The 27,202-nt window shown below is 32.8% G+C and overlaps 1 long non-coding RNA gene across 1 annotated transcript; it reads right to left on the bottom strand.

The window, feature by feature from the left end:
* Window positions 1-1,075: 1,075 nt before the first annotated feature.
* On the bottom strand, window positions 1,076-3,614 carry LOC126884501 (uncharacterized). The gene is made up of 3 exons (XR_007698068.1): window positions 3,307-3,614; window positions 3,051-3,248; window positions 1,076-1,255 (listed from the first exon to the last, which is right to left on the bottom strand). It is a non-coding gene; the product is annotated as an uncharacterized LOC126884501 (long non-coding RNA).
* Between the last annotated feature and the right edge of the window lie 23,588 nt (window positions 3,615-27,202).

Genomic DNA, 27,202 nt, shown 5'->3' with positions numbered 1-27,202 from the left:
TTTCTGTAGTATAATACATAATACCAAAGAGGAAGTAGCCCTAAGCGCCGGACTCCACTTGCGATTTGTAGTTGTGAAGATTGAACACATTCTTTCAAATAGAAGTCAATCCATGATTATTTAGTCACAAATGGATTGACTTGTATTTGAAACAATGTGTTCAATCTTCCTGATTACAAATCGCAAGTGGAGTGCGGCGGTAATAACACCAAAATATTCCATATAGGTCCATAGAAGGTACACAGACATTGAAAAATTCCTGGAATATCCCCGAAAACATGTTCCCTGAACATCCCAGGAAAATCCTGTGTCAGCATTTTAAACATTACCTGAATGTCTTATTGGAACATTCCATGGAATGTCCACGAATGTTCTCTGGACATTCAAAATATATTTTGTAGACATTCCCTGGATATACCAGAAATACAGTGATGAGCGCTCTAATAACCGGCAAAATAGCACAAAAGATGTATTAAGTAGTGAGATAAAAAGACATGAAACTAGTCGAGCTGGGAAATTTAGCGATATTAACTTATATATTTAGATTGTATTGATTGTGTACCACCTTCAGACGTATCAGACGAGTTTGGAAACTACCACTGTCACAGTGACAATTTTAGTTGACATACTCCTCCGATATGTGTAAAGGTGGGATCAATATAACGTAAATTTAAAGGTTAATTTCGCTAAATTTCCCAGCTCGACTAGTTTCATTTCTTTTTATCTCACAACTAAATATGTTGCCCATATTTTGCCGGTTATTAGGGCACTCATCACTGTACATCCTTGCTGATGTGACAATACCTCCTATCTGTTTTTTCATGAGTTTTGTATGAGAGATGGAAAAACATGTTTTAAGGTCACCTCCTGTGTTCATATGTAAGTTTTGACTTGTTTTGTAGTTCATAGATAGTTTAATTTACTACAAAACAAGTCAAAAAATATCATATGAAAACAGGAAGTGACCCTAAGACAAGTTTTTAGTCTCTCTTACAAAACTCATGAAAAAAAAACAGATAGGATGTATTATTACATCACTGACGATATGTGGCCATACCAAATAATACATCCTTGATAAATATAAACATTTTTATTGAACAAAATCTTTTCATACATTTTTTTAATGCAATTTACTGATATTCCTAAATATTTCAGAAAAATGTGTCACATTTGCTTTGTAAACCTTTCTTTTGCCTTTCGTAGCCATATTCCGTTTCCTTCCTGGTTTTTTGTAGACCACTTCTCTCAGCTGATTCTAAAAAAAATAAAATAAATGGTAATTTTTCTATCCTTTACAATTAACAATCAGAAGAAATATTATTTACAGATAATGATATGCATAATAATAATAGGTTTGTTCTAGCATCAGTTTCAAACAGTTTGAAACCATCAGCGAATAGTGGACCAGCGCGAGTAGAGGGGATCGCACTGGTGACTGTATTATGTTCTTTTACTGACCAACTGTTTGCTGACGGTTTTTGACTAGTTTGACTGTTTGCTAGAATAAACCTAATAATAATGAATATTTTGTATTTTGACAATGACATCTGATGTGGAAGTCAAAACATTAATAAAATTATTTTTTCAAGTTAACTTTCACATGCGCGTCTTAAAATTGTACTTTTAATACTTATATCATAAATAACTATTAAAACTATCTTAAGAGGAAACAGTATCAATCAACAGGTAGCGAAAATGTGTTCCAAGATTGCGGCTGTAATTTTGAATATTTTTTTGAGATATTTGGCACACATATTCTTAATATAATAAAGAATGGCGGTACAGAGCCCAATTTGAAAAATATATTAATATGTGGAAATTACTCTGTAATTAAATACAATATAAAAAAAACGAGCTTGTACCGCCATTAAGAAGAACAAAAAAATACACTTTCTTCAAATACAACTTTTTTATCCGATTTTGTGTTATTTTGGAACTACTAAAATGTTTTATTTCATTAGTAGTTCCAAAATTACACAAAATCTAGGCATCGGATAAAAAAGTTTATTTGAAGAAAGTGTATTTTTTTGTTCTTCTTAATGGCGGTACAGGCTCGTTTTTTAAATATTGTATAATTACAGAGTAATTTCCACATATTAATATATTTTTCAAATTGGGCTCTGTACCGCCATTCTTTATTATTTTACGAATACGTGTGCCAAATACCTCGAAAAAATATTCAAAATTACAGTGGCAATCTTGGAACACGTTTTGGCTACCTGTTGATCGCTACTGTATTAACTTAAAACATTGTAATTTGCTAAACCAGTATATTTTACTCTACTACTACTCTACTAGCTACCTCATTTTCCAGTTTCTAAAGACTTGTTTACATGGGTAGAGTTTTGAGGAGAGTAGAGTAGCGGTAGTACTCAACCAAAAATGGCTTGATACCATTCACATGAGGAGAGTACAAGTATAGTACTGATGCTAGTATAGTGAAACCGATTTTTGTATTTTTAAACACTCTTGATTATAAGTGCACCTTAAATTCTTAATTTTTTGCTTAAGCTCGTTTACTCCAAAGCCCCCTTTGCCATTCTTTCGACGATTTCATCCTCCGCAGCTTGCTGCAAACTTTTATTTCTGTAGTATACACTACCTAAATTCCATAAACACTGGTATTCGCCGTATTATAGCTCTACAAGTTTTAAAGTTTCATCTTCGGTGAACTTCATTTTCACTATTTACACAAAACACAATTCCAGCCAGAATGACAGCGCCCCCATGTACTCTCCTACCTACTCTATTCTGCCATAATTGAGCGTGTTCCATGGGTAGAGTGTGCAGCCGAGTAGACATTTTGGCAGTAGTGGTGGTCATAGAGTAGTTACTTTGCCATAGGTTGCTAGTCACTCTACTTTAACTCCAACTATATACTCTACCAGCTATTCTACTGTGCTGAGCATTTTTACAGGTAGAGTTACTCTACTCTACCAAGTACTTGCATCATTACTCTACCCGTGTAAACAAGTCTTAAATCTACTGAATGAAAATCTACTTAATCTTAATCTACTCTTAATGAAAAATGTCTAAAATCATTTACCCACCTAGTATTATTGTAGAATTTAAGACAGTCCAGTGCCTTATAAATAATTTCAATATGAATATTTTTTCCTTTAATTCTCCTTTGATACCACTCCATTTTAGATTTTGGGGAACTTATTTCATTGTGTTTATAGCCCATATTTATTGAAGGAATCTGGAGATTGTTATTATCGATTAAGTCGGCTGGTTTTCCTATTTTCCTATAAGATTAAAATGTTAACATCTTCAAAAATCGTTACTGTTGTAATTGTAACTTACCAGATATAAAATGATTACAGCAGACAGGACAGGAAAATTTTCATTTCGCTAGTAAAACCTGTACATTGTATTGCATTTAACCATTGTTGTCTCTCAGATACCTTATTTAGTTCAGTTTAAAAGTGAACTGTATCTTGACTTTACAATTACTTTGCATTTCACACTTCAAAACACAACACCAATGAAGCATATTATCTTTCTAAATTAATACTTCCAGAGAAGATGTTAAATTAATCTTTGTACAACACAAAATTACAAAGAAATACAACTAAAATTATCTAAAACTCATGAAGAACAGATAGAATAAGATTTATATTATTATGAATCACTGAATCAGTAGAAAATATTTAAATTTGGTAAATATAACTCCGCACGACCACGCAACTCGAAACACAAGTACGCAAACACGGTTGCGTGAAGCGTGGCTCGCAATCGTGAAATTTACGAGACTTGCTCGACCTGTAGATTCTTGTGTACGTTAGGTTCATACGCATCCCTATCGAGCCGAAAGTCACCGAATGCACACGAGGATCTTGCCCGATTGCCTACCAAATGAACATTTCATCAGCGTACTACCCGTTTATAAACATTTTAAGGTTATATATTGGTTATTGGTTTAGTCTATTTGAGTAAAATTATTCTGTGTTTGTAATTGGAAATTGGAACTTCATATATAATAGATTTAAAATTTTATTGTTTTTAAGTTGTCTATTAATAAAGCAAAACAAACAAATCTTGTATTAATTTAAGAAATACAGTGATCACCACAATTAATAACTAGATAAACAAATGACCTAGTTTCAGTAAAATTTTCAAATAAATACCACACTATTTACATTAAGGCCGCGTCTCACCATCAAATAATTTGATCAAACAGTTTGAGCAAACTCCGGAAGTACGTCAAAGTGACGTCACAATTGCAGTTTTTTTTAAATTCTAAAAATCTGTGCTCTCACTATCAGTCTAGTTTGATCAAATTTTTTGTATTGTGTTGTCTAACTTGTTTGTACTTTATTTAAAATTAAAGTTTTTCATTATTATCCACAATGAACACTCAGGATGTGACGTCACTAACTGTCACTTTGTGTCACTAACTGTCAAGTTTGATCAAATTATTTGATGGTGGGACGCGGCCTTTATACCTACTGGAATTCTGATGTAGGTATAGAAATAGAAATAGAAATAGAAATATTTATTCATCCTTTTAAGACATTTTTACAAATGTATAGGACAGGTCATATACAGTAATATAACTGTTACAAGCTAACATTCGAAACATTGTTTAGCTACACAATTTTTTATAGGTACCTAACACCTAACACATATTATAAAATAACATATTTAGACTAACATTTTTAGACATTTTAGACTTTGTATACACAAAACAATTTATACATAAAAAATAAAATAGTGTAAAATAGTTTATAGGCTATCGTCAAGGAATTCTTTGACGGAATAGTAGCATTTGGCTAATAATAAATTTTTGATTTTATTTTTGTAACGGTTAAAACTAGCAATCTCCTGCATTTCATCGGGAAGTTTATTGTACAATTTCATTCCCATAAATTTAAAACTATTTTCTAATCTTGATGTTTTAAACTGGGGTATTCGGAGCTTATTACAATTTCTTGTATGGTAATCATGTCGATGAGCATTATCCCTAATAGCACACGACGTCCAATGGACGTCCAAAATAGGTCCATTTTTGGTCCTAACGTCCATGGACTATAAATGGACGTCCTTTGGACGTCCCATGTTGGACGTCCTTCGGAAGGAATAAATATGGACGTCCTTTGGACGTCCGACGTTGGACGTCCTTCGGACGGAATAAAAATGGACGTCCTTTGGACGTCCGACGTTGGACGTCCTTCGGAAGGAATAAATATGGACGTCCTTTGGACGTCCGACGTTGGACGTCCTTCGGACGGAATAAAAATGGACGTCCTTTGGACGTCCGACGTTGGACGTCCTTCGGAAGGAATAAATATGGACGTCCTTCGGAAGGAATGAATATGGACGTCCTTTGGACGTCCGACGTTGGACATTCTTCGGACGGAATAAAAATGGACGTCCGACGTTGGACGTCCTTCGGATGGAACAAATATGGACGTATATATACTGGACGAAATACGGACAATTCCCTAATAGCACACGACGTCATTTGGACGTCCAAAATAGGTCCATTTTTGGTCCTAACGTCCATGGACTATAAACGGACGTCCCATGTTGGACGTCCTTCGGAAGGAATAAATATGGACGTCCTTCGGACGGAATAAATATGGACGTCCTTTGGACGTCCGACTTTGGACGTCCATACTGGACGAAATACGGACGTTTTATGAACGCTTATATTGGACACATTATACCAATTACGAGATCAAATAGCAAAATAATTCAATAAAATATTAACTTGCGTTAACTTTACGTTAATGAAATACAGTCAAACCTGTCACTAACGGCCACTAAAATGAAAGAACTATTGGCCGATATAGAAAAGTGGTCGTTATTGCCAGTTTTTGTAGCCTAGATATACAGTACAACCTGTGTTACTGGCCACCTGTACTAACGGCCAGTTTAAAAATTCCCCAAACCAATTATATCTAGACTACAAAAACTGGCAATACCGGTCACCTTTCTATATCGGCCAATAGCTTTTTCATTTTTAGCGGCCGTTACTGACAGGTTTTACTGTAATTAGTGTGGGGAATTTTTAAACTGGCCGTTAGTACAGGTGGCCGGTGTTGGCAGGGGGCCGGTAACACAAGTTTTACTGTAGTTTAAATCGATTAGATCGAAAGATTAAATCTTAATTCAAAATTGTATATTAAATTATTACAATTATAAAACTATATAGTTTAATATCCAAAACATGTTTTGATTTCATGTAATGTAATGAAAATCTTATTTGTAAATTATTGGTTACAATGTTTAACAACAGGAAATATTCAAGAATAAATAAAATAAAAGTTTCCCCTAACAACAAAACATTCCAGGAATTCTACTATCAAAGTTCTATTCCGTGAACATCTGATTAAATTATGGCTGGAAAGTTACCACAAGATATTCTATGAAAAGAGTACAATGTCCTCCTGGAGGGGTAAAATTTTCCATACTCTAAAGAGAGGCCATTTACTATTCAATTTGCGTTAATTTTCAAATTTGCCGCGCGAGTATCTATGTAGCGTCGCGTGGTCATTGGTCATCAAGTCATCAATTATTTCATTTTCATCATAAGATAACCTAAAAATTTAGTAAAAATTTTGATTGGAAAAAAATGCATCGATAAGGGGGTGAAAAATGGAAATTAGTGGCTTTTTTTGCTGTACTCAACTGTACTGTTTAGTATGCTAGTTTTGGCTATGGCTGGACAATTATGTAAGTATTATAAAATCCGTTTTCAATTTTCTTTATGAAACGAATCATTTATGCATGTATTACCTGTAAATATTTTGATTTTTAATTGTAAAGAATAGAAAAATTACCGTTCATTTTAATTTTTTTTAGAATCAGCTGAAAGTGGTCTACAAAAAACCAGATATAACCAAAATAAAGATATAAAAAGTGTATTGGCTAATTGGAAGAAACAACATTGTCCATGCATAATAAGTTATTACTTTATAAACAAATATTAATACCTAGGAATGGAACCTGGATATAATCATCAAGAAGATAGCAGGAATCCCGACAAACAACTTAAATAAGTACAAGAATATTGAGGAAATCCTCCTCGATACTACTGGGCAAACTAGAAGATTGAAGAGGACAAAGCCTTTTGAACTAGTTTGAGTGATAGGTGATAGTGAAAAGCAGAGCATAGTGCGTGATGTGGCTGTGTATGTTAGAATAGTGCACGATCTTGTTAGATTAGATAAGAGACGCTATCGGGTAAGCTCTTCATTTTAAGAAACATTAGTAATTTAGGTTAAATTAAAATTGCTCATTGGTCAGTTATGACCAGATTGCTTTTTTTATGTTTGGCAAAAAGGGCGTAAGTCAGAATTGCACATTGCTAATGTTTTGATGATTTCTGGACCAGCAAAAAACTGTTGTAGACGTAAACTGTATGTACCAATAAAAAGAGCCGATTTTTCTGGTCCAGAAATCATCAAAACATTATCGATGTGCATTTCTGACTTAAGCCCTTTTTCCCAAACATCAGAGAATTGTAATGTACAAATTCTCCTATCTGATTTTTCATGAATTTTGTAGGAGACGAAAAACCATTTTTAGGATCATCTCCTGCTTTCACATGTAAATTTTGACATGTCTTGTAGTAAATAGATAGTTGAATTTACTACAAAACATGTCAAAAAATATATGAAAACAGGAGGTAACCATAAAAAAGTTTTTAGTCTCTCTTACAAAACTCATGAAAAAACAAATCGGAGGTATGTCACATCAGTGACTATATCCAGGGAATGTCTAAAAAATATACTTTGATGTCCCAAGAACCAAATATAACCTTTATATATATACAGGGTGTAACAAAAATACAGGTCATAAATTTAATCACATATCCTGGGACCAAAAATAGTTTGATTGGACCTAACTTACCTTAGTACAAATGTGCACAAAAGAAAAGTTACAGCCCTTTGAAGTTATATATTAATAGCACCAAGGGCCTTAGAGGCCCATGGCTTGAAAAGTTTGTTTTTTCTTCATTTTCACGTTTCTTTATGTACTGAGATCTTCTCTGGCTTGATATGTGATTTTTCTCCATTCCTTCCTCTTATTCATTTTTCTTTTCTGACCCTGTAACACCATTCTTTCCAAATCTTTTTCGACCTCTTGCTTCCATCTATTTTCCGGTCTTCCTCTTCTCTTTCTTGAAGCTATAGTGTAGTTTAGTACCCTTTTCGGAGTCCTCGTTTTTGGCATCCTTTCAATGTGACCTCGTGATCTAAGTCTCTGTGCCTTTATCACTCATTTGAAGTTACAAAATGAAAAGTGATTTTTTCCAATGTATCGAAAACAATGTGCTTTTGTGCACGTTTCAATTTAATTATTATTGTAGTACCTACCATTTAAACAACGTTTTAAAAACTTTTTTGCCTCTTATTGCTTTTTCGAAAAGTCAATTTTTATCGAAATATTGTGAATATTTGTCAAATCCACCACATATTTGTATATGGTTAAGTACGATTATGGAGACTTGGTAATAATATGCAAACTTATTTATGCTTTACATTTTTAGGTATATTTTGAACCATATTAAAAAAGAAGCCAGACTCGATAAAACGTGCCTTATCGAAAAAATACAAAGAGGCAAAAAAGTTTTGAAAACACTCTGTTTAACTAATGGTACCTCAGTAATAGTTTAATTGGAACATACAACATTTGGGGGGTTTAAAGGAACAAAACCCCCATAAAATTTTTACGTGGACATATTAAAAAAGAAGTCGCAACTCGATAAAAACTGCCTTATCTGAAAAATACTAAGAAACAAAAATATTGAATTTAACTAATGGTACCACAATAATAAAATTGAATTGGAACATACACAAAAGTTTGGGAGGATTTAAGGGATCAAAACCCCCATAAAATTTTTATGGGGTGCACAAATTTCACCATAATTTTTCTTTAAGATATTCCTGCCATAATAATGCCACATGTCACATGTCCATTTTCAATAAAAAATCGCTAATAGTTTTCGATATAATCGAAAAAATCCATTTTCATTTTGTAATTTCAAAGGGCTGTAACTTTTTATGTGCATATTTGTACAAGGTAAGTTAGGTTCATTTGAACTATTTTTGGTCCCAGAATAATGTGATTTAATTTATGACCTGTATTTTTGTTACACCCTGTATATACAGCCCATTACGCACCACCTTAAAAATTGGGCATTTTTGATGTCTCGAATTTCCTAAACCTGTTGTTGCATCTAAGTGATTTTTTTTATAATATTCTAGCCTAGGCCCTAGAATATGTTACCTCCTTATGCTTGTCATGCACAGGGAGCTATACTGTAATATATATTATATCACATTACTATAGAGAGCGATATGATATAATATACATATATTACAGCATGACAAGCTTAAGGAGGTAACCTATAGCCTAGGCTATAATATTATAAAAACATCACTTAGATGGGACAACAGGTTTAGGAAATACGAGACATCAAATATACCCCATATTTAAGGTGGTGCGTTAATTTCTTGGAGAAGTGTATTGTAATTTAATGTAAATACTGTAATATCCAATAATTGTAATTTGATATAAGATGAAATATAAGTTCCTTAAAAAATATATTTTTTATTTCCCACAATACATTCTCCACAGGTCTAAATATCGTCGCTAGACGTCCACCGAATGACCTTCCAGGACGTTAGATGGATGTTCAGCAGCAAGACATTGGACCAAACTGGGACATCCTATGAATGCCCAAATGACGTCCACCGAACGTCCCCTCCGACGTTAGGTGGACCTCCATTGGACGTTTAACAACTTGGCCTTTGGACCAAAATTGGACGTCCTGTTAAGGTCCAATTCACGTCCCCTAGGACGTCCGATTAAGGTCCAATTCACGTCCCCTAGGACGTCCGATTAAGGTCCAATTTACGTCCGATTAAGGTACAATTTACGTCCGCTTAAGGTCCCATTTACGTCCGATTAAAGTCCAATTTACGTCCGATTAAGGTCCAATTTACGTCCGATTAAGGTCCAATTTACGTCCGATTAAGGTCCAATTTACGTCCGATTAAGGTCAAATTTACGTCCTATTAAGGTCCAATTTATGTCCGATTAAGGTCCAATTTACGTCCGATTAAGGTCCAATTTACGTCCGATTAAGGTCCAATTTACGTCCCCTAGGACGTCCGATTAAGGTCCAATTTATGTCCGATTAAGGTCCAATTTACGTCCGATTAAGGTCCAATTTACGTCCCCTAGGACGTCCGATTAAGGTCCAATTTGCGTCCGATTAAGTTCCAATATACGTCCCCTCGGACCTTAGATGGACGTCCAATGGACGTTCGGTAGCGCGACATTTGGACCAAAATAGGACGTATAAAGGACGTTCCTCGGACGAAAACGGACGTCCAAAGGACGTCCCTAAAGTCCGTGAAGGACGTCCAATGGACGTCCATTGGACGTCCTTGTGCTATTAGGGATAGTTTCAAATTGATTGAAATTTTCTTTGACAAACAGAAGAGTGTGGTAAATGTACAGACTATAGAATGACATGATTTTGTATTTTATAAACGTTGGTTTACAAGTTTCCCGAAATTTTAGCCCGAATATTTTTCGAATAATTTTTTTCTGAGTTACAAAAATTTTAGGGCTGTCAATAGAATTTCCCCATAGTAGTATGTTGTAACTCATATGACTGTAAACAAGGCCGTAATAGATATTGATCAGTGCTGATATCGGCATAGTATCTTTTATTCTAGAAATAGCATAAAACGATTTATTTAATTTTGTATTTATTGTATTGACTTGTTCAGTCCATCTCAAACGGCAATCAATATTTAAACCTAAAAATTTTGTTGTTGTAACTGACGAAATAAGTATATTGTCAAATTTAAATGATAATGAGCAGGGCCCCCGCTACCATAAGTGCAAAGTGTGTAATGCACACGGGCGCCATCCTTTAGGGGCGCAAAAATTGAGGATCAAAAATTGCAAAATATTTACAAAAAAAATCAAAAAGCAAAAATTAATTTTAAAATAAAAGTTGAGAAATTAAATAGATCAGCTTTACTTTTTTGGATGACATTATTAGTCTTTCTATAGATATAAAATAAAAAATCCTGCTATAAAAATAACAAACACCAATTCCGTAGACAAAACTGTAGATAAGAAATACCTAACTAAGCCCTGATTTCGTGGAAAAATTCTAAACATGTAAGTAGTAGTGTGTGGGCGGTAATTCTATCTCATCTATAAGCCAACGATTGTGTGACACTCAAATGATGAATCGACAATATTTGATAATCGCGTACCCATCAAATAACTAATTAGACCGGCATGTATCGTCGTCCCCGTTAGCGAAATTATTTCGATTCGAGTTTTTTGCAAATTACTCAAAATGAGGTCTTTATAACAAATCCAGAGAGCCAGGCGATGCCTTGGTCGAAAAATTATTAAAACAAATTCACAAAAATAATTTTTTTCATTCGAACCAATTTTTTTAGATCGCTTGGGTCATTCTGAGTAAAAAATGCCTCTTGTCATTTTTCACTAAAATTGATTGTTGTTGAGTTATACGCGATTTAAACTTTAAAAATGCGAAAATGGCCATTTTTAAGGCTTAATAACTCGATTAAAAATTATTAATATGAGAGTCAAAAAGTGACGAAGTCAAAGTTTAAAACCCCTCCTTCAAGATCCTGAAGAAATTTTTGTCATTATTTTATTACAAAGCTGTTGTTTTTAATTATTAACAATCAGCGCTATAGCCCAAGCTGTATCGTTGCCCCCGTTAGCGAAATTATTTCGATGGTTTTTTTTTGCAAAAGCTTACTCAAAAAGAGGTCTTTATAACAAATCCACAGGGTTCCAGGCGGTACTGTAACAAAAATAAGAAAACTTCTGTTGGAGTGAAAGTAAAAAGAAAGATATACTCCAACAGAAGTAAGGAAAAAGAAGAATAGACTAGACTAGGTAAATAGTTGGGGCTCTTATGAAAATAAAAATGAAGGGGCTTCAGCGGTTGAGAAGCTGCAGTAGGAAAAAATAAAAAAATACTACTTTGCAGTAGTACTGAAGAAAGGGGAATAAAAAGGGGTATAAGTAGAAGTGGGAAGAGACAGAGGCAAACTGAATAGAGTTGGCTAGCAAGAGATGCAAGAAAACCACTTGACACTCAAGGATGGATACGGCTCGTTTGCATGCCTGTCGAAGAACAGTAGCTCTATATAGATAGTAATGATGACTAAAAGATGAAATAATAAAATAAGAATAATGTACTGAAAATGAATGGAGATGAATAATGACTAAAAACGAACAAAATAAATAAAACTAACTAATCATGGGCGCCATGAAAATGATCTTCGATTATTTTCCCAGGTATCTTACACTGCTTTCAAATATTAAATATATTAAACCTGTAATAATGAACATAAAGGAATAATAAAATAATTGATATACAAAATAAATACATATTTATTAAAAATAACTACTAGATTTTTGACAATCTCTGAGTTACACAAAGGGTATATCATGTGACTCTAAAATGACATAAGTTATACAAAAAGTTATATCTAAGATAACAACAATAATGTTATCTGTTACAAAATTACAGGTATAAGTACCTCTTACTTACATATAGTGTACAAAATTACATATGTCTTCTACCAAATGGTTATAGTACGCCTGCTACGTAGAACTAAAGGAAACTGACTAAGATGAAAATACTACAAATAAATAGGCCCAAGCCTCACTAAGGGAAAATACAATAATGAATAAATAAAGTTAAATATACAATTGAATAAAGTAGAAATGAAGTTGAGATAAATACCGACGATGACCTAAATTAACCGAACAAATGGAATAAAGCGAATAACAGTAAAATATTTGGGAAACAAGCTAGTAATATAAAAAATAAATTTACCCGAATTACATAAACCAATATCAAAGCAATAATAAAGTATTAAACACCTAATTTTCTCTAGGCTTATTCCTGTGCTCAAGAAGTTACCGTAGATACAAAGTTTGGGAACCAAATAATCTAATATACAAATATGTCAAAAAAAAAACCAGAGGTAACCTAAATCTGGAAAAAAATTTAATTAACATGGTGCATTAAATCAAATGTCTGAAATATAAAAACCAAAGTTACTTAATGCACAACACTAAATGTTCCCAAACGAGATTGCGGTTGCATCCTAGAAAATGAGCATCACGATGATGCGCCTCCATGCCCCCCCCCCGTAGGCCCAGGTGGCAGGACGAAAAGGAGCTGGAATGTCCCCCAAAAAGCTTGTTCCCAAAACCCCAATAGTGACTTGGCTGTGGTCGTGGCTGGAATCGACGCCTTCCAGGTGGTTGAAGGATTTACATGGTAGGTTCTAATATTTCTCCCCAAATGGCGGATAGGTCAGTTGTTCATTTACTGTCCCTCTAGAAACTCTGGATGGATTCTGGGAGAACCACGGGATACCATTTTTACTTCAGTGGGACTGCATTTTTTTTTCAAATAGAATGGCTTAAGAAATGAAACCTTCCGCCATTATGGAACCAAGTTCGTCGACCGAATCCTAGCACACTTCACAGCCAAGTAACGGAAAACGGAAGATCGCTTTGTCAAATTTTCAGAACGATCAGAACGTCAACGACCACGGAACACGAATTAAATTCACCAACAGAGGCGTAGAATGTTCCGTATAGAATGTGACATCACGTAAATATTTAATTACGACAAATTAGAGGATTAAATTGCGCGATCACGAGAAAATAATTAAAAAAAATAATTAAAGCGCTAAAAATTATATTATAACGGGTGGACCGTTACAGTACCTTGGTCGAAAAATTGTTTAAACAACTTTTTTAAACAAATTCACAAAAATAATTTTTTCACTTCGAACAATTTTTTTAGATAATTTGGGTTATTCTGAGCAAAAAAGTTCTCTAGTGATTTTTCTCTAAAATTGATTGTTGTCGAGTTAGGTATATGGCCATTTTTTCGCCTTTTTCAAATCTTAAATCGCGTATAACTCGACAACAATCAACCTTAGAGAAAAATGACAAGGAACCATTTTTTACTCAGAATGACCATAGTTATCTAAAAAAATTTGTTCAAAATGAAAAATTTTCTTTTGTGAATTTGTTTAAAAAAAAAATTGTTTAAACAATTTTTCGACCACGGCACCGCCTGGTACCCTGTGGATTTGTTATAAGTATTATGGTAAGTCCCGTCTAAAGGTACGTTTTTACTGGCGCGGCTCGCTCGTTTAATCGCTGAAAGATCGTCGCTGAACACGGTTGCCAGATTGGGGTATTTTCCCACAATTTTTTGGTAATCTGAAACCGTCTAGGGGAATTAAATTTGCGAATGTACATAGAACCAGTGGCGGCCCGTGAGGTAGTGCCATAGAGCCATGGCACTACCTTGCTAACTATGCAGAAACATATTTTTTATCTTCAAAACTTTTTAATTCCTGTTAATTTTTTTGTGTGTATTTCTTTTGATCTTCATAAATTATAAAAAATATGGCAACTATGGGCGTAATACAATCCCTACCGACAGCGGAGAGTATTCGACAGGAGAATCTCCTTCGTGCCGAAGTCAGTACTGGCACGACTAAAGAGAGAAAGATTTTACGAGCATTCTATGTAAGTGACAGAGAAAGAGCTATATTGGACTATTAGTATACCTTAAAATTAGAATCTCTGTGCCAGGCACGAGGGTATGATGTCAGGTATATTTATTTTGAGTTTCTTTACGTGCTGGTTTGTCGCTTTTATTATGTATATTTTCTGTTAAAAAGTTTTTGTATTTATAATTAAACTTTTAGTGCATCATGATCGTGGGTATTTTGATATTTTCATTATTTCTTAAGTTTATTTTATTAACTGTCAATGAAAATTAGTATCTTAAAAAATTTTTTTGGTGGTTTTTCGCTAGAAAAAAAATACAAATGTTATAAGGTGTTGTGGAGCTTTCGAGTTAGCTTTAAGAGGATAAGAGGTCACGACGAAAAAGAAAATTCAGAAAATAGAGGCATATTTAAGGAGCTGGTCAATTTTAGCGCCGAATTAGACAACGACTTAAAGGTTCATATTATTCAAAGTACCAGATCTTTCAGAGGTCTACCTTCTCCGGACATTTAGTTGCTTCTAATTTATTTATGTCGGAGAAGTTTTCTGCTTATAAGCATCAGTTCTCCGAATCATTTCTTAAGGAAACATGGAGACAATTTTAATTTTTAAGTAAAACTCGGTTTAAAACTAAACTGAATTAGAAGTAGGTACTGTATTAGCGAGACGAATTAAGTACTACCTCTGGGGCTGTTTCGCTATCGGTTTTATTGTAGAGGGAAGGTTTAAAAAGCACATTTGAAGAAACTATTAAACTTTTAAGTATTTTAGTTACCATTCCTATATCAACATCTGAAGCAGAACGCTGTTTTTCGATGTTAAAAAACATAGTGCTTTAGGTATGCTATCTGCAGAAAAGCATTTTGTAAATTGTATTGATAATTTTAATTATAAAGTCATTGAAAACTTTGCAACCAAAAAATAGAAGAATGAACTTCATATATCGTAAACTTTAAAAGTGACATTACAAAAATTTGTGCATGTGTGTGAATAATGAAATAGTATTATTTTTATAAATTGGTAAATAGAGACTAAATCGTAATAACAATTTTCAAGCACTATCAGCAGTAAATGCTATTGTTAATTAATTTACGGAACTGTTTTAATCAATGTTGGACAATTGCTTGGCACCTCAGATCAATAAACTTAAGATACATAAGATAAAAGTATTCGCGCATATTTTTTTTTAGTTTTTCTTGTCAGTATACCTTTTTTTGACAATATCGTGAATCCGTCACTAAAAATTTTGGCGGCTGCCCGAGTTCTGGCACTACCTTCTTAAAGTGGTACGAGCCGCCACTGCATAGAACTGTATATTATACCCTCATATAATCGAAGACGATAGGACCTATGAATTATTTCCAGGGCCTCTTTTAATAAGTAGTATAATTTTGGTTTACTCTTCTTTACATATGACTACTACTTCATTAAAATGTGCCAAAAATTTAAATTTGGGAGATTTGAGCTTCAATTTGAGGGAATTTCAGTTTCTAAGTGGGAGATTTATAAAATCACATCTGGCAACTCTGTAGCTGAACAGTCAATGCGGTGTATCTGATTGTACGTGTGGTTGTGTGGATTGTACGAGCCGTTTTGACTGAAGCGTCTATAACCTTTGTATGGGCGAGTCGAATAATATATTGCTTATATTATTCCGACGACTTTAAAACAGTACTCCCGGTCGCATATTTACAGATGCTTGCGTGTGTAGACACCAGGGTGTTGAAATCAGTTAGGGTTTGGAAAAACAGTACATTTACACATGCTAGCGCGTGTTGACACCACGGTGTTGAAATCAGTTAGGGTTTGGAAAAACAGTACGTTTACAGACGCTAGCGTGTGTTGACACTAGGGTGTTGAAATCAGTTAGGGTTTGGAAAAACAGTACAGTTACAAATACTAGCAGATTTGGAGACCAGAGTGTTGAATCCAGCTAGATTTTTTAGTAATTAATATACATGCATAAATGCTAACGGCTATTGACTTTGATTTTATATACCTACTGCTGTGGAAAAATATTTAAGTGATTTAGGTATTAGTAAATAATTAAACTTGTTGGGATATAAACAATAATATATTAACACAAAAGAACAACATAAAAAATAATGTTGCTCTGAAGCTATTTGCTTGTGGAATTTTTATAATTAACTATTTAGATGGGAAACAAGCCACAATTAAACTGAAAAAAATAATTTTATTAACGTTTCGACGTCCAAATCGGGTGTCGTTGTCAAAATACAAAATACATACTACTAAATTAAACAAAAATGTTGTTGCTTAGTAAAAAAATACTTTAAAATGTATAATAATATATTATGTCTGAATTGCCAACATAAATGAGTCAGATTAAACAAATTATTAGAAGAATTTTTTACTAAGCAACAACATTTTTGTTTAATTTAGCAGTATTTTGTATTTTGACAACGATATCGGATTTTGGAGTCGAAACGTTAATAAAATTATTTTTTTAAATTTAATTGTGGCTTATTTCCCATCTAAATAGTTAATTATAAAAATGCCACAAGCACATAGCTTCAGAACAACATTATTTTTTATGTTGTTTTTTTGTGTTAATATACAGAGAGAGTATGTAATTTGGAATAAATTCAATATCTCAAATACTAATTGTTTTTTGAAAAATGCTCAGACCCGTTGATTAGTATTTCAAATTGTCCTTTTTGACATACAATAATAATGTATACAGGGTGTCCCAATTTAGAGATATGACGTCATCGTTGATTTTCTTAAATATCAACACTGTCATTTTGATAGCAATTTTGATAGAGTGTGTAAAGTTATACACAACTGCAAAATATCAAATTTTTATTCTCTACCATTTAAAAGATAATAGAAAATAACAAAGTTATGTCTGTAATTTGGAATAAATTCAATAATTAAAATACTAATTGTTTTTTGAAAAATGTTCAAACCCATCGATTAGTATTTTAAATTGTCATTTTTGACATATAATAATAATAATGTATACAGGGCGTCCCAATTTAGAGATATGACGTCATAATTGATTTTCTTAAATGGCAATACTGTCATTTTGATAGCTATTTTGATAGGGTGTGTAAAGATATACACAACTGCCGAATTTCAAATTTTTATTCCCTACCGTTTACAAGATAATAAAAAATAAAGTTATGAAAAACAAGTAATCAAATAATAATTGAATTTAATAATTATGTATTTCAATTAAGCAAATACTCATAATGTTGCCCTCAATTTATTGTCAAATTGTCAATGGGCAACGTTATGAGCATTTGCTTAATTGAAATAATTAAATTCAATTATTATTTGATTACTTATTGCTTTTCATAACTTTGTTATTTTTTATTATCTTGTTAATGGTAGGGAATGAAAATTTGAAATTTTGCAGTTGTGTATAACTTTTTACACCCTATCAAAATAGATATCAAAATGACAGTGTTGCCATTTAAGAAAATCAACGATGACGTCATCTAAATTGGGACACCCTGTATACATTATTATTGTATATCAAAAAGGACAATTTGAAATACTAATCGACGGGTCTGAGCATTTTTCAAAAAAACAATTAGTATTTGAGATATTGAATTTATTCCAAATTACACACTCTCTCTGTATTATTGTTTATATCCCAACAACGTTTAATTATTCATTAATACCTAAATCACTTAAATATTTTTCCACAACAGTAGGTATATAAAATCAAAATCAATAGCCGTTAGCATCTATGCATGTATAAGCACTAAAAAAGCTAGCTGGTTTCAACACTCTGGTGTCCAAATCTGTTAGTATTTGTAAATGTACTGTTTTTCCAAACCCTAACTGATTTTAACACCCTAGTGTCAACACACGCTAGCGTCTGTAAACGTACTGTTTTTTCAAACCCTAACTGGTTTCAACACCGTGGTGTCATCACGCGCTAGCATCTGTAAATGTACCGTTTCTCCAAACCCTAACTGATTTCAACACCCTGGTGTCTACACACGCAAGCATCTGTAAATATGCCTCCCGGTCGCATATTTCAGATGCTAGCGTGTGTAGACACCAGGGTGTTGAATACAGTTAGGGTTTGGAAAAACAGTACATTTACAGATGCTAGCGCGTGTTGACACCACGTTGTTGAAATCGGTTAGGGTTTGGAAAAACACTACGTTTACAGATGCTAGCGTGTGTTGACACTAGGGTGTTGAAATCCTCTACTTTTATCATGAAAATATTGTTTGTGTTATTTGGTTTTATGTGGCATGAAATAATGCTCTATATTCAGTTTTACAGAAATTTATGTAATTGAATACAAAATAATCTTCTTCTTCATGTTGCTATATTCATGTTGGCTATCAAACTGGCTATAGTAATTTTGTTAATGACAGCTCGGTAAAGGGATGCAGAGGATCTGTTAAACCATTCTTACAGGTGTCTAAGCCATGACGGTCTTCTGCGACCTGGCGTTTCTTCTTCCGTCTACTTTGCTTTTTTATTAACAGCTACCCTAGCCTTAGCTACATTTATAAAAAAAAAATTAAACAAATTAAGAAAATCAATTTTTTTAGCCTGTGTACAGGGTTATTAACTATATTTTGACCCCCCCGTAAACTGCTTTATTTACAGAATTAGAAAAAAATGTAAAATACAAAAGTTATTCGATTTTTAAATTATGATTTTTTGGCATATATATCGTACTAGTGACGTCATCCATTCGAGCATGCTGACGTAATCGACTATTTTTTTTAATGGGAATTGGGGTCGAGTGCCAGCTCATTTGAAAGGTTATTTAATTCCCTATTCAGTAATATAAACAATAACATGATTAATTATACAGGGTGTCCAAAAAATTTTTTTTTAATTAAATTAATTGACACAAAAAGAAGAATGTATGTAATTTATTTAATTTAAAATACATTTTACATTTTAAACATTGATTTTTGCTTAAATTAAATGTTCAAACTGCCAAAAGGCAGATGGGTGGCAGCTTGAACATTGAATTTAAGTGAAAAGAATGTTTATTTGTTCAATAAACATTTAATTGTTTTCTGACAGCAGTAGAATATATTTTGAATTAAATAAATTACATACATTCTTCTTTTTGTGTCAATTAATATAATTAAAAAAAATTTTGGACACTCTGTATAATTAATCATGTAGTTGTTTATATTACTGATTAGGTAATTGAATAACCTTTCAAATGAGCTAGCACTCGACCCCTATTCCTATTTAAAAAAATAGTCGATTACGTCATCACGCCCAAATGGATGACGTCACTAGTACGATGTATATGTCAAAAAATCATAATTTAAAAATCGAATAACTTTTGTATTTTACATTTTTTTCTAATTCTGTAAATAAAGCAGTTTACAGGGGGTTCAAAATATAGTGAATAACCCTCTACATTATTTTAGATTCTTTTGATCATTGGAAACAAAAAAGGTGTTTTGTAATTTTTCTCTAAAGTTAATAGTTTTTGAGTTAAAAACAATTTAAACCTGAAAAAGACGAAAAATGTTTCATACTTCCTTTTTCCATTCAACAATTGTATTCTACATGTTACATACCTCCTTCATCCACTCGAATATCTCTCATTAAGCTTTTTAGTGGTACAGTAAAAGTGGCATAATATGATAGTTAAGTTACATACCACCTTCATTCACTAAGAAACTCAAAATTTTAGAAAATGTTACATACCTCCTTCTTCCACTTAGGTCTTCAATTTATTTAATCTGACTCATTTATATTGGCAATTCAGACATGTATACATTTTAAGGTATTTTTTACTAAGCAACAACATTTTTGTTTAATTTAGTAGTATTTTGTATTTTAACAACGACACCCCATTTGGGCGTCGAAACGTTAATAAAATTATTTTTTCAATTTAATTTTGGCTTATTTCCCATCTAAATAGTTAACTATAAAAATGCCACAAGAAAATAGCTTCAGAACAACATTATTTTTATGTTGTTCTTTTGTGTTATTTGTAAATGTACTGTTTTTCCAAACTCTAATTAATTTTAACACCCTAGTGTGAACACACGCTAGCGTCTGTAAACATACTGTTTTTCCAAACCATAACCGATTTCAACACCGTGGTGTCAACAAGCGCTAGCATCTGTAAATGTACTGTTTTTCCAAACCCTAACTGATTTCAACACCCTGGTGTCTACACACGCTAGCATCTGTAAATATGCCTCCCGGTCGCCTTTCTAAAACCGGAAGTCCTAGGTCAAGTTTCTCACCTTTAGTACCATCCTTGAATCATAAGCTTTCGTTCGACATCTCATCTGTCATTCTACCTAGTGGAATGACGGAGGAGTTATTTTCACGGACGACGAACAGACGGGCAGACAGTCATGAAACCAGAAGTACGTATATATTTGTTCTCATCTTGCTATAGCGCGTCGAATATTACATCGCTTGTACTATTGACTTTAAAATAGTACTTGCGGTTGCATTTCTAAAAGCGGAAGTCTTAGGTCAAATTTTCTCACCTGTAGTAGTATCCTGGATCATAAGCTTTCATTGGACACCTAATTTTCATTCTACCTGGTATAATGAGGAGTTATGTTTACGGACGGACGGACGGACGGACAATATTAATATTATTATTCAAAGAAAACAATTATTGTTAAAATACATGCGAGCAGAGGAAATAGAGGATGAAGAAAGAATTGTCCAATGCTACAAGATTAGAAAAACATGCAATATTTAAAAGAAGACATGAAGAAGGATACTTCAAAATTGTGATAAACAACCATTTATTAGGAAATTATGAAATGATACATACTTATAAAAACAAGCTTTACTTCACAAAAATTTCTCAAATACAAAACTCCGAAACACGCACCGCCAACAAATCACACAAGCAGTATACCGCAATCAATGCTCAGATTCAGCGACGATCTTTCAGCGATTAACGAGCCAGCCGCTGCAGTAAAAACGTACCTTAATGGACAAAATTTGAAAATCGCGTTACTCTGGGTTCGCCATCCACAAAAAGGTGGGATGTTGTGAGGTGAGCAAAAATGTTCTCGGGTTAAGTCTAAACCCTCTATGTGTGAGAAGATGGTCCAGCAGAATTGATTCAATAAAGCCCCTTAAACTTTATTTAATTAAGATTTGCTATGGTGTTATTTGTTCCTATTTTGCTTTATTTGCACCTACCTACCTACCTTAAAAAAAAATAAATAAAAAAAAATTATCAAAATGCCTTAAGGGGCGCCAAAATCATTTTTTGCACACAGGCGCCAGTAGTTCTTACGGGGGCCCTGATAATGAGTATACATTGCTAAGAACATTTTGGGAATGAAAATATAAAAATTGAGTTTTATCAACGTTTACCATTAATCCATTTGCTTTGGACCAATCTACAAATGACCCAAAAACACCGTTGGATAATAATATAAGTTCCTCTTTATAGGCGCAGAGATCGCTAGTGCAGTATCATCTGCGTAAATAGTAATAACTCGAGATTTAATGTAATCAGGAAGATCATTCATAAAAAGAATAAATATAAGCGGTCCTAAAACAGATCCTTGAGGGACTCCTTTATCAATATTGAAAACTGTCGAAGCAGAATTCTGATATGAAACTAACATTTTTCTATTGCTCAAATAGTCTACTATCCAGTACAAGAAATCTCCTCTGAAACCTAGGTTGTAAAATTTATTTTTAATAAAGTTAAAATCCAGACAATCAAAGGCACGGGACAAATCAAAAAAGAGACCTGCCACATGCCTTCCCCTGTCAAGATCTGTATATATATATAATTAAAAAAATGACATGCAGCAGTCAACTTTGACTTCTTTGACCTAAACCCATGTTGATGCGGGGATATAATATCGAATTTGTCGAGAAAACAAACCATTTTATTATATACAACCTTTTCAAAAATTTTTGATAAAACGCTCAGCACTGCTACCGGTCTATAATTCGAAATCAATCCTGGATCATTTTTTTTTGTGTATAGGAATAACTCTTGCGCTTTTAAGTGCGTCAGGAAATTTGCCATTAGCAACCGATAAATTAATTAAGTAGCTCAAAGGAGCAGATAGAGAAAATATTCCCGATTTTACGACTTTTGTGGATATGTTGTCCAAACCAGTACTGGACTTGTTTTTAAGATTTATAATTGCGTCTTCAACGTCTTGATATGTAACGGGTGTAAAGAAAAAAGTTTTGTCCGAAATTTTAGAACAAGTACATTTTGTAGATCTAGACAAGCCAAAATATGATTCAAGATTATTTTCAGTTACAGTTGCAAAATATTCAGCAAAAACATTAGCGATATCCTCAGAAGATGTAATATCGCCACCGTCAGAGCTGAGAGTTATATTACATTTTTTTTGATTTCTACCTGTTGCTTTATTTACCAAATTCCATGTTGTTTTAGATGTGTTATCTGATTGTATGATAAGCTGTTCATTAAATTGCTTTTTTGCATTTTTAATAAGTTTATTATAATTTCTTTTGGCTTCTTTATATGCCTTTTGAGAATTATTATTTTGAAGTTTTTTAGATAACCAATATACATTTTTTATATGACGACCGGCTTTCTTTACTTCTGCGGTTACCCATTTATTTTTACGGTTTTTAGTACTACTTCTCTGTGTTTTTACAGGACAATAAACATAACAATAAACATAACAATAACAATAAACATATACAATAATTTACAACTAAAAAGTAGGTATAAACAAAAATAAAAAGATTTTAACCTAAGGAAAAATAATATTTTTATATTTAAATAGAAGCAATTAAAACCATACAATTTCATCATTCATTTATCTTTTTTTACATTTGTATATTAATTGTATATTGTGTGAACATTGTTTTATTTTTTTAAATGTCAACGGAATTTAAAAATGACTTTACGATTGGCTTTACGTTACGTTAAGGCAGTTACAAAAACTACCTATTTTAACATTCATCCTCTACGACACGTTAGTTGCTTTACGTATACGGAGATGCGTACGTTACGTAGCAACAAAAACTCCCTACCTATTTAACTGACAGTGCTCACACCGCTCACACCATTGACTGAATAAAAAATCTTTATTATTAATCCTTTCTCCGCAACTGAGGGTATCTTATCAACTGTATTGTTTTTAAACAATAGATGATAAAATAAAAATATTGACAGTTCAAAAATGTGAACATTATTGCATTGTGTGTGGGCTGAAAACTAAAATGTATTACATTTTTACAAAATTTTGGAATATGTTTAATTACGTAGACCAATTTTAGCAGTTATTTCCAATACAGATTTCAATCCTCTACAAATAGTTTCTAATGTCTTTTGATGTACAATAATTATTAGGGAAGCTGGAATTCAACAGTTCAGAATTTTACAACATGTCAAAATTCTCAATGTGTTTTAATTGTATTCATTTTTTTCGAATCCTGAGAAAACTAATAAATATTTTTGAAAAATTTAAACTCAGAATGAAAGACTACATTATTACCGAGGGCTGAAAGTCCCTGAAAACTTCTATAATGTTTATTTTAATAAGTTACAGGGCTGAAAATAAAAGAGAAGTGTGATATTTAATTTCAAATATTTCATTCAATAGAATCTGCTTGTTTATTCTAAGGGGCTTTCCGCCCTCGGTAATAATGTAATCTTGCATCCTGCGTTTAAATTTTTCTAAAATACTTGGTTTTCTCAGGATTCGAAAAAAATCATATTACGATTCAAATGACAGTAAACTCTCGTGACGTAATCTCACCCTTAATGTTCATTGGTTAGTCGATTTAGGCAACCGTAGTAATGTCTAAGAACCGTGATCCGATCCAACTTCTTCTTCTTCTTCCTTTTTTTTTGGGTTTCGATTTTTTTTAATCATTTACCCAGTACATGTTATTGGTTATGCGCGTCTTGCTCAAGGCAATGCACAACCAGGTGTCCTGTCAACTTCAGATCTATTTTTTTATCTTTGGTCTTTGGTCATTGTCCTTCTTCTTGTTTTCCTGTAGATAGAGGGGGAAAAGTCTTATAACATTTAAGGTGATTCTTTCGGTGGCAGTGAAAGGTGACGGACGTGATTCGCATCAGGAGGCAAATTTGAAATCTGTGGTGAGATCTACTAACCTTTCCTCTGTTAATAAACCTTTTCTTTTTTAATATTATTTTTATATTACATTTATATTATTCTTAAATTACATTTGTACTTAACACTCTAAAGGCCCCGTCTCACCATCAAATAATTGACAGTTATTTGATCAAACTTGACAGTCAAACTTGACTAGTGACACAAACTATACATACTAACTGTCACTTTGTGTCACTAACTGTCAAGTTTGATCAAATAACTGTCAATTATTTGATGGTGAGACGGGGCCTTAAGGCCGCGTCCCACGATCAAATAATTTGATCAAACTGGTTTGAGCAACGCTGTGTCTAGGTACACGCTAACGTGTACGCAAATAAAAAAGTTAGGTACACGCTTAAACGTCATTAAGTCAGTGACGTCATTATTTAGCGTGTACTATGACTGGGTTTTTTGGTACACGCTAATTTGAGCCACGTGTATGCTGTGGTATTAAGTATCTGTAAGTATTGAGTGTGGTTAGAATTTGTCTAATCGCTAATCGCGTTATGTTTACACCGTTGACACTTTAATATTGATTTATAGTTTCCTTATTCTTTACTTGTTTAGTGTTTTTTTTTAATTAACTATGGAGTGTGGACAATTATTTAGTTCTTTTAATGAGTTTAACGACATTCTAAAACAGTATGAAAAAGATAACAGACAAAAATTCGTGATTAAGGGTAGGAAGTAATAAGATAAAATATACGGGGCAATTGATTAGTGTGATAAAACTCAGTAGATCCGCTAGAGTAATAGATAGCAATAAAAGTTAGTAACAAAAATTTTAGAAAACTTTAAGCTTCATATTACAAAATTACTAAAATTAGTTAGAATGTTACAGGACGTTCTATAATATAGTTGCATACCAAACTTATGTTTTTTAAATGGAACACCCTATATTTTATTTTATGTTCGAAATCTTCTTAACTTCCATATCACAAAAATATAAAGGTTTATTATGTTATACAGGGTATTTACAAAGTTATCACCAATTTTCTATTAAAATCGTAACAAGTTCAACTCCCTGTATACATGCCTGTATAAATAAAAATAAACACTACAGCAAAAATAAACACCAATATAAACTAGTATAATTAACTTACGTATACAAATTATTTTAGGAGTATTTTGTATATATCATATGTTAACTAATATTTATTTTGCTAACCTGAATATATACTTTTATATACATATATTGTTTTATTACAAGGACCTCATTGTCTTATTTATGTATGAATAGAAAACAAAAAAGTTGTGACTGGCTAATTGACACCCAAGTCTATGCCATAAAAAAGTTTAAAACATCTGAATAGTTTTTCTTTCCTTCCCCTTTCCTTAATAAAAATATTTTCTATTAAACAAACAACAAACACTAAACATATCAAAATAGCGTGCACCAAAATATAAAGTCACTGGACACGCTAAATAATGACGTCACTGGCTTGATGAAGTTTAATTCGCGTGTACCTAACTTTTTTATTTGCGTACACGTTAGCGTGTACCTAGACACAGCGTTTGAGCAAACTGAAAGTGACAGTTAGTGACGTCACATCCTGAGTGTTCATTGTGGATAATAATGAAAATGAAAAATTTTAATTTTAAATAAAGTACAAACAAGTTAGACAACTCAATACAAAAAATTTGATCAAACTAGACTGATAGTGAGAGCACAGATTTTTAGAATTTCAAAAAAACTGCAATTGTGACGTCACTTTGACGTACTTCCTCAAGTACGTCAAGTTTGCTCAAACTGTTTGATCAAATTATTTGATGGTGAGACGCGGTCTTTAGATAATAGTATAAAATATTTAAGGTAATTAATAATGACCGAGGATTCAGGGGGGCCAGTCCCTCCTGACCTTGAAGGTTTTATTAAGGCCCCGTCTCACCATCAAATAATTGACAGTTATTTGATCAAACTTGACAGTCAAACTTGACTAGTGACACAAACTATACATACTAACTGTCACTTTGTGTCACTAACTGTCAAGTTTGATCAAATAACTGTCAATTATTTGATGGTGAGACGGGGCCTTTACTGGTTTTAGTAAAGATGTTGATATGAACTTAATGGATACGAATAAAAAAACCGAACAAAAAGATACGAATAATAAAACGGGGACTTTTTTAACTAATTTAAGCTATAATAAATCTGCTATAGGGCCATTTATTGTAATTATTGAAGGAATTGAAAAAGGGCATGCTGTAGGTCGCTACCCACATAACAATGATGTTCGCATCATGTTCTAAGCATATCCTACCAACATTCGTAGAAGTATATCCTTTTTAGTATATGCGTAGTACAAGCATAGCATGTACCATAAAAAACATTCTAAATTTCATGTTCTTTGCATGTGCTTCGAAGAATATTCTTGCACCGAATATACTGAGCACATTCGTGTACGTAGTATCTCGGAATGTTCGTAAAAGTTTATTCTTAGAATATACCTTAATCGAATATTCTTAGTATATGCGTAAGTATATGCAAAAGTATATGCTTAACACATACTTGTATATACTTTTAAAATATCTTAAAGAGAATATACTGTATGTACCTATAGGAA

Source organism: Diabrotica virgifera, chromosome 5, assembly GCF_917563875.1.
Source record: "Diabrotica virgifera virgifera chromosome 5, PGI_DIABVI_V3a".
NCBI lineage: Eukaryota > Metazoa > Arthropoda > Insecta > Coleoptera > Chrysomelidae > Diabrotica > Diabrotica virgifera.
Note: the sequence above shows the minus strand (reverse complement) of the source record. Positions and strands in the feature narration are given on the sequence as shown.